At 34.2% G+C, this 7,614-nt stretch overlaps 1 pseudogene; it reads left to right on the top strand.

The window, feature by feature from the left end:
* LOC124982941 (40S ribosomal protein SA-like) overlaps nt 1–5,712 on the top strand; it is a 78,244-nt pseudogene extending 72,532 nt beyond the window's left edge.
* Nucleotides 5,713–7,614: the final 1,902 nt, after the last annotated feature.

The raw sequence follows: 7,614 nt of genomic DNA on the forward strand, positions 1-7,614 counted from the left end.
TAAAACTACATAATTTTAAAATGTAAGTTTCTCTTTATGGTATTATTTGACTCCAGTTCAAATGTTTTATTTTACGGTATGTTGAGTCAATGAATGTCTGTAGTACATTTTATGTTCTGAATAATTTTTCATTACTTTAACAAATATTAACATGGACTATGTACTAGACACTTCAAGACAAATGAAAAGTTGTCATTAACCTTTCAAGAAGCTCAAGTTCATATTGAGTATAAAGTAAAAAAGAAATGATAACTATTGCAAGTTAATAATTCAATTATAGAGTTTAATGTAGGATTATATGGGAACATAAAGATTTCCAGAAGGAGAGAGGCAATTTAAAGGATGTTGTACAGATTCCCATGTGAAGAAAGAGGTGTGTAAATTAACAATAATTTAGATGCAAGTAGCATAAAACTAAATACATTTAACTGAAAAAAAAAAAAAGGGCAAAGGACATTGGGTTACATAATTGAACAATCCAAAGATGAACTTGTTTCAGGCACAATTGGTGTAGAAACTAAAAATTAATATCACAACTTTCTTCTAAACCTATGTATTTGACAATTTTCCACTAAGATTCCCTGTATGGTGTCCAGAAGGGTTACCAGAAGTCCTAGGTGTATCTATACACATTACAGATGAGACCACTGAGAAAAGAGTATTTTCCCATGGCTAACTCTAGTAAAGACTTGGGAAGGACCTTAGTGTGTATTACATATTTTGCCATGAATGGTTATTGTGGGCAAGGACATGAGTTGTCTATGTAGTTTGCCTGAATTTAGTTGAATTAAGGTGAGCTCTTTCAAATGGACAATGACTGTTTAAAGTGCATGCTCACATTTATATATGTATGTATGTAATCATATGCTTAAGGACTCACTCCTGTAAGTAATAAAGAACTTTGACTCAGGACTTTGTTGTTTCCTCTCAGTACAAAGCATATGTGAAAAGCATGGGAAAGGCTTATTAAATGTTTACTTAAAGAATGAATGAACAAAAGGCAAACAGATGTCAGCTATGAAGGAAAGGAGTAAAGTTTCACCAGCAGCAATACATGTGCCTGTATATATACCTAAAATATCTTCATGTCTCTATCCAAACTCAAGATTTATTTTAAATCTTTCACCAAATACTCTAATAGATCAATATAGTCCTTGGATAATAAATATTTTTCACTTTAATCTGTAAAAAAATTTATGTTTTAGCAGCAATTGAGAAAATAAAAAATTCTCGGAGGTATAGAACTTCATGTATGCATCCCTGAAGACAGTTTAAAAGCATAATATAAATTCTAGGTTAGGCAACACATTAAGTTCATTACTATGAACTGACTTTTTGTCATCCAAAAGTAAAAAATTAGTAATATCATGTGGATCAACTATAGACAACTTATTGCCCCCATAAAATAAATACTGGTAGAAATTGCCAAACTCTGCCAACCTTCTACCTTTATGGAGTTGGTTTCTTCCCCTAGGAGGCTCATCTGGTGATGTTCACCTGACTTTCAATAGCTCTTAGGACTACATTCTTCCTCATTTTTCTTAGTCAGAAAGAAAGAATGTCCTATTTACTACATCCTAAACAAAAGATCCCAGAGGTACTCTGAACTTGCTTAGGTTTTCTACCCCTCCCTGAAACATTATCTAAGTGTATTAGTTTTCACATTACAGAAATTTATTTTCTAATAAATTTGGAAGTTTGAAGTCCACGGTAGTGTCTGCAACATTGATTTCTTCTGAAGGGCTCTCTTTCAGGCATGAGTTATTCTGATCTATTTTAGCAAAAATCCTGAATACAATATACTATTGTTACCTGTAGTTCTCATATTGTACATTATTAGATTTACAAACTCATTTATCCTACATATCTTCTACTTTGAATCTTTTGACTACATATCACCATATTCTCTTCCTACCCACAAACTGCTCACCACTGTTGTACTTTGTATCTGTATGTAATTCACTGATTAGCTCCATTTTGGCTCCACATATGAGATCATACAATGTTTTTCTGTGTCTGGCTTTCTTCACTTAGCATAATTTCTTCCAGTTCCATAATGTTGAAAGAGGCAGATATCTTCTTTTGTGTGACTGAATAATATTACATTGGATATGTACAACACAGTTTCTTCATCCATTCATGTATGGATGGACACTGAGTTTGTTTCTGTATCTTGGTTATTGTGAATAATGCTGCAATGAACATTAGAGTGCAAATATCTTTACAAAATTGTGATTTTATTTTCTTTGGGTATATACCTAGAAAAGGGATTGCTGGGACATTTGGCAGCTATATTTTAAATTTCTCCAGGAATCTCCATACTACTTTCCAAAATGGCAATATTGATCTATATTCTCACCAACAGTGTGCTCACTCTTTTTCGTCCTCCTCCTCCTCCTCTTCTTCTTTCTTCTTCCTTCTTTCTTCTTTCCATTTCAATGAGATCATCAATGTCAACCAAAATACTCATATTAAGCAATGAAGGGATGTTTAAAGGTGAAAGAATTTGATTATGAGAACTGTAAAAACCCTTCAGTGAATTAATCCATTTGATGGATTTGATCATTTGAAAGGACTGCTGGGTGATAACTGTAGGCAGATAGGATATACCTGGAGGAAGTAGATCACTTGGGACATGGCCTTAGACTATGTCTTCCCCTTGGTTCCTCTATCCTCTCCCTTTCTCCCTCTCTCTTCGACTCTTTCTCCCCCTCTCTGTTTCCAAGTTTCCATGAGATGTACAGTTTTCCTGTGTCACACCCTTCTGCAATGAAGTTTTGCCTTAATTCAGGCCTAAAGAAATGGAGTTAGATGGCCATAAACTGAATCTCTGAAACCACAATCTCAAAATGAACTTCTGCTCCTCTAAGTTGTCCTTGTAAGGTATTTTGGTCAGAGCAATGAAAATATTTTTATCAGTACTTCATATCTGTGGTCTCTTTGATAGCTCTCCTGACAGGTGGAGATGGTATCTCCTTGTGACTTTGGTTTGTGTTTCCCTTATATTAGTCATATCAAGCACTCTTCAATGCACCTGTTGGACATTTTAATGTTATCTTTTGGGAAATGTCTATTCAGGTCCTTAAGCCATATTTTAATAACATTTATTTATTGTTTTCATTTTGAGTTGTATATTTTCCCTATTATATATTTTGAATATTAACCCCTGAAGCCATATTGATTTGAAAAAATTTTTCCCATTTTTTAGGCTATCTTTTTACTCTCAATTGTTCTCAGTGTTGTGCAGCAGCTTTTCAGTTTGATGTACTCCCTTTTATTTATTTTTGATTTAGGAGCCTGAGTTTTTGATGTGATATCCAAGAAATTATTGCCAAGTCCAATGTCAAGAAGACTTCTGCCTGTGTTTTCTTCTAAGAATTTTATGGTTTCAGGTCTTATATTTAGGTCTTTTATCCATTCTGAGTTTATTTTTATGTGTGGAAAAAGATTAGAGTTCAACTTCATTCTTGTACATGTAGAAATCCAATTTTCCTGATGCTATTTATTGAAGAGACCATCATTTCCCTCTTGTGTATGTGTGTATGTATATGTGTGTATATTTGGAGCTCTCATCAGAAAGTAGTTGACTGTATATGTTTGAATTTTTTTCTGGGCTCTGTATTCTGTTAAACGGGTCTATTTTTCTGCTTTTGTACCTGCTGCCTATGTACCTTTGTAGTATAATTTTACATTAGGATATGTCGTGCCCCCAATTTTGTTTTGCTCTTTTCAGTATTGCTTTAATTACTCGGAGTCTTGTGCAATTCCATACAAATTCAGGATTGTTTTTATATTTTTCTCAAGAATACCTTTAGGATTTTGATAGGTATTGCACTGAATTAGCATATTGCTAAAGTAGTATGGCAATTTTAACAATATTAATTCTTCCAGTCCTTGAGTGTGCACTACTTTCCATTTATTCATACCCTCTTCAATTTTTTTATTAATGTTTTATAATTTTCATGGTACAGTTCTTCCAATTCCTTGGTCAAATATATTCTTAAGATCTTTATTTTAGTTTTCAATGTTATCATAAAAGAGAGAGTTTTCTTGATTTTCTGTTTAACTTGGTGATTGTATATAGAAATATCAGGGAAAACTGTCTCCGATGGAGGTTCCATTCCTAGTCTTTTGAGGAATCTCTGTACTGCTTTCCAGAGTGGTTGCACTTATTTCCACTCCCATCAAAAATATATGAGGGTATCTTTGTTGCCACACCCTCACCAGCTTTTATTATCCAGCATCACTCTTATTCAGGATTGTTTGGGCTCTCCTGTGTCTTCTATTCTTCCGAATTAATTTTGGAACTTTTTTTCTCCCTATTTCTGTGAAGAATGTCATTTGATCTTTTGGTAGAGATTGCATTTAATCTGCATCATGCTTTTGATAGTATGTTCTTTCCTTGGTATGAGTTCAAAAGAGCTAAAAATCATCATACTGTATTTATACAGGCACATCGTTTTTAGCAGTGCAATTCACAGTAGCCAAGTTATAGAACCAGTCTGGGTGCTCATCAACAGATGAACAGTTGTAAAGAAAATATTGTATATATTACATAATGGAACTTTACCTAACCTAAAAGAAGAATAAAATTATGGACACTTGCTGGTGAATAGATGAAACTGGAAATCATGCTCAATGAAATAAAACAGACTCAGAAAGTCAAAGTTTTCTCTCATATTCATAAGATAGACCAAAATAAGTGGAAAAAGTTGGGGGAAATCCATGAAAATAAAAGAAGTAAAAGAAGCAGATAGAAGGTGAAGGAGGAGGGATGGGAAAAGAGTGGAACTGTGGAATGAAATTGAAAAAATTATGCTACATATATATAAGAACATACCATGGTATGTTGGTAATTTATATGTATCTATAAATTACTACTTTGAAAAAATAGGCTTTCTGTATTATCCAGGGTGGGGTCCATATGACTCTGTTCTTGATTCCTATCACAACTTAAAAGGGGAAATGTCAAAGTGTCCGAAGCCTTTGATGTCCTACAAATGAAACAGGAGGATGTCCTCAAAACTCCTGCAGTAAAAAACCCATTTATGAGGCACCAATCTTAATTTACAGATGGAACAACATATTATAAGAGGAAAAGTGATGGCATCGACATCATAAATCTGAAGAGGACCTGGGAAAAGGTTCTGTTGGAAATTTGTGCTGTTGTTACCATTGAGAATCCTGCTGATATCAGTGTCATATCCTCCAGGAACACTGACCAGCAGGCTTTGCTGAAGTTTGCTACTGCCACAGAAGCTCTGGAACCTTTACAGATCAAGGCAGCCTTTTTGGGAGCCACATGTTCTGGTGTTACTGATTCTAGGGCTGACCACCAACCTTTTATGGCTAAGAAGCATCTTATGTCAAAGTGCCTACCACTGTTCTGCGTAACAGATTTTCCTCTACGCTATGTGGAGATTCCCATTCAGTGCAACATCAAGGGATCTCACTCTATGGGTATGATGTGGTGGATGCTGGCCTTAGAATTTCTGTTCATGCATGGCACCTTTTCCTGTGAACACCCATGGAAGATCATGCCTGATCTCTACAGAGACCCTGAAGAAAGTGAAAAGGCATTATTGAAAAAGCTGTGGATAAGAAGGAATTTTAGGGCGAATGGACTGCTCTAGCTCCTGAGTTCACTGCTAATCAAGCTGAGGTTGAGACTGGTCTGCAGAGGGGCAGTTGCCCTCTCTGCTGACCCAGTAGTTCCCTACCTAAGATAGGAGGGCCAAGTTGGCCACTGAAGGCTGATCTGCAGCTCCCACTACTCCGTTCTTCTGAAAACACTTAAGCAAAATGAAAATAAGTTTACAGAAAATAAACATGTTTCCAAAAAATTACATAAGTAAATAAAGAAAGAAAGAAATGGAAGACCAGTAGAATAGAGAAAGAAGAGCAGGGGAATGGAGAAAGGGAGGAAAAGAGGAAGTACTATGTACTGAAGTAGAATAAATTTTTTTTAATGCATGCATAATTGTGTCAAAATGAATCCTAATATTATCTATAATTATAAGGCACTGATAAAAATTTTAATATTTCAAAAATATATTTAAAAATACTACGGATTTTTATAGGTCAGTTTTATTTCTTCCACCTTTATTTATTAGATCTGGTGATGTTGTTTTGAGGGAGAGTTAAAGTCTTTGTGGTTTCCTGCATATAGAATTGTGTCACATGTAAATAGAGATAATTTTACCTCTTTATTTCAATTTATGTACCATTCTTCTTATTATTGCTCTTTATAGTACCTCCAGTACTCTGTTGAATAGATGTGGGAAAGTGGGTATCAACAGATGCCTCAGGAATAAAAGGTATAATGAGGCTATTTGGACAATTATATGTCAACAATTTTGTTATGCTTGAGGAAATGAATAAATTTTAGAAAACGCTTCAGGAAGAAATAGAAAACCTGAACAGACAAATAACAAGATATTAAAATTATGATTTAAAATCTCTCAACAAAGAGAAGCCCAAACTCAGATGGCTTTATACTTGTCTTTACAAGCAAAGTTAATATCGACACTTCTTAAATTATTCCAAAAACAGAGTTGAAGAGAATACTTCTTCACATACTTTATGAGACCAGTATCACCTTTACACATAAGCCAGATAAACTACCACTAAAAAAGAAAACTACAGACCAATATCTCTGATAACAATCCATATAAAAATTTCAATAAAATATTAGCAGTTTCAATTCAATAACATATCCAAAAGGTCATATGTCATGATTAAGTGGGATTTATCCTCAGCATGCAAGGTTAGTTTAACAAACACAAATCAATCAATGTGAATTCATATTAATAGAGTGAAAGACAAAAAACATGATCATATCAATCGATGCATAAAAGGCATTCAACAAAATTCCCTGCCCTTTTCAAATGAAACTCCTAGAAGTTTAGGTATAAAAAAATAGTTTTTCAAAATATTAAGGGCATTTATGAAAAACCCACAGTTAACATTACAACTAAAGGGGAGTAAGTCAAGCTTTTCTCCTAAGATCTGATAAAAGACAAACGGAGTCATACTCTGAATTTGGAGAAATATGCTAACAACTCTAGAATCATTCAATCGTACTTTAACTTTTACATGATTGTTCTGCAATGGATTTATACATTTACCACCTAGAGGTTTTGTATGAATGGAGGAAAGTAGCCATTTACTTACAACTATAAAGCAAATTGGATTGATCCAGAGCACTGAGGTTCATTGCCCTAGAGAAATTTAGAGTTAAAAGAAACCTATTTCATCACGGTACCAGCACCATCCAATGGAACTTTCAGTGATATCAGAAATTATATATATTTATTCCTTCCAGTACAGTAGCCACTAGTTTTATGTGTCTATTAAGCTCTTGAAATGTGACTCTTGTGCCCAAGAAACTGAATACTTTACTTTATTTAATGTTAATTAATTTAAGCTAAAAAAGACACATGTGGATAATTACTACCATTGTCTACAGCCTAGATAGTATCTTACTGTGTATCAATGCTAAATGCTGACAACTATACCTCTATAACAACCTCATCAGGAAAGAACTATTTTTATCCTGTTTTCAATTGAGGATACCAAGACTTCGAGTGACAGACTTCTCTGTACTGAGACCTA

The sequence above is a fragment of the Sciurus carolinensis genome, chromosome 4 (assembly GCF_902686445.1).
Source record: "Sciurus carolinensis chromosome 4, mSciCar1.2, whole genome shotgun sequence".
Taxonomy (NCBI): Eukaryota; Metazoa; Chordata; class Mammalia; order Rodentia; family Sciuridae; genus Sciurus; species Sciurus carolinensis.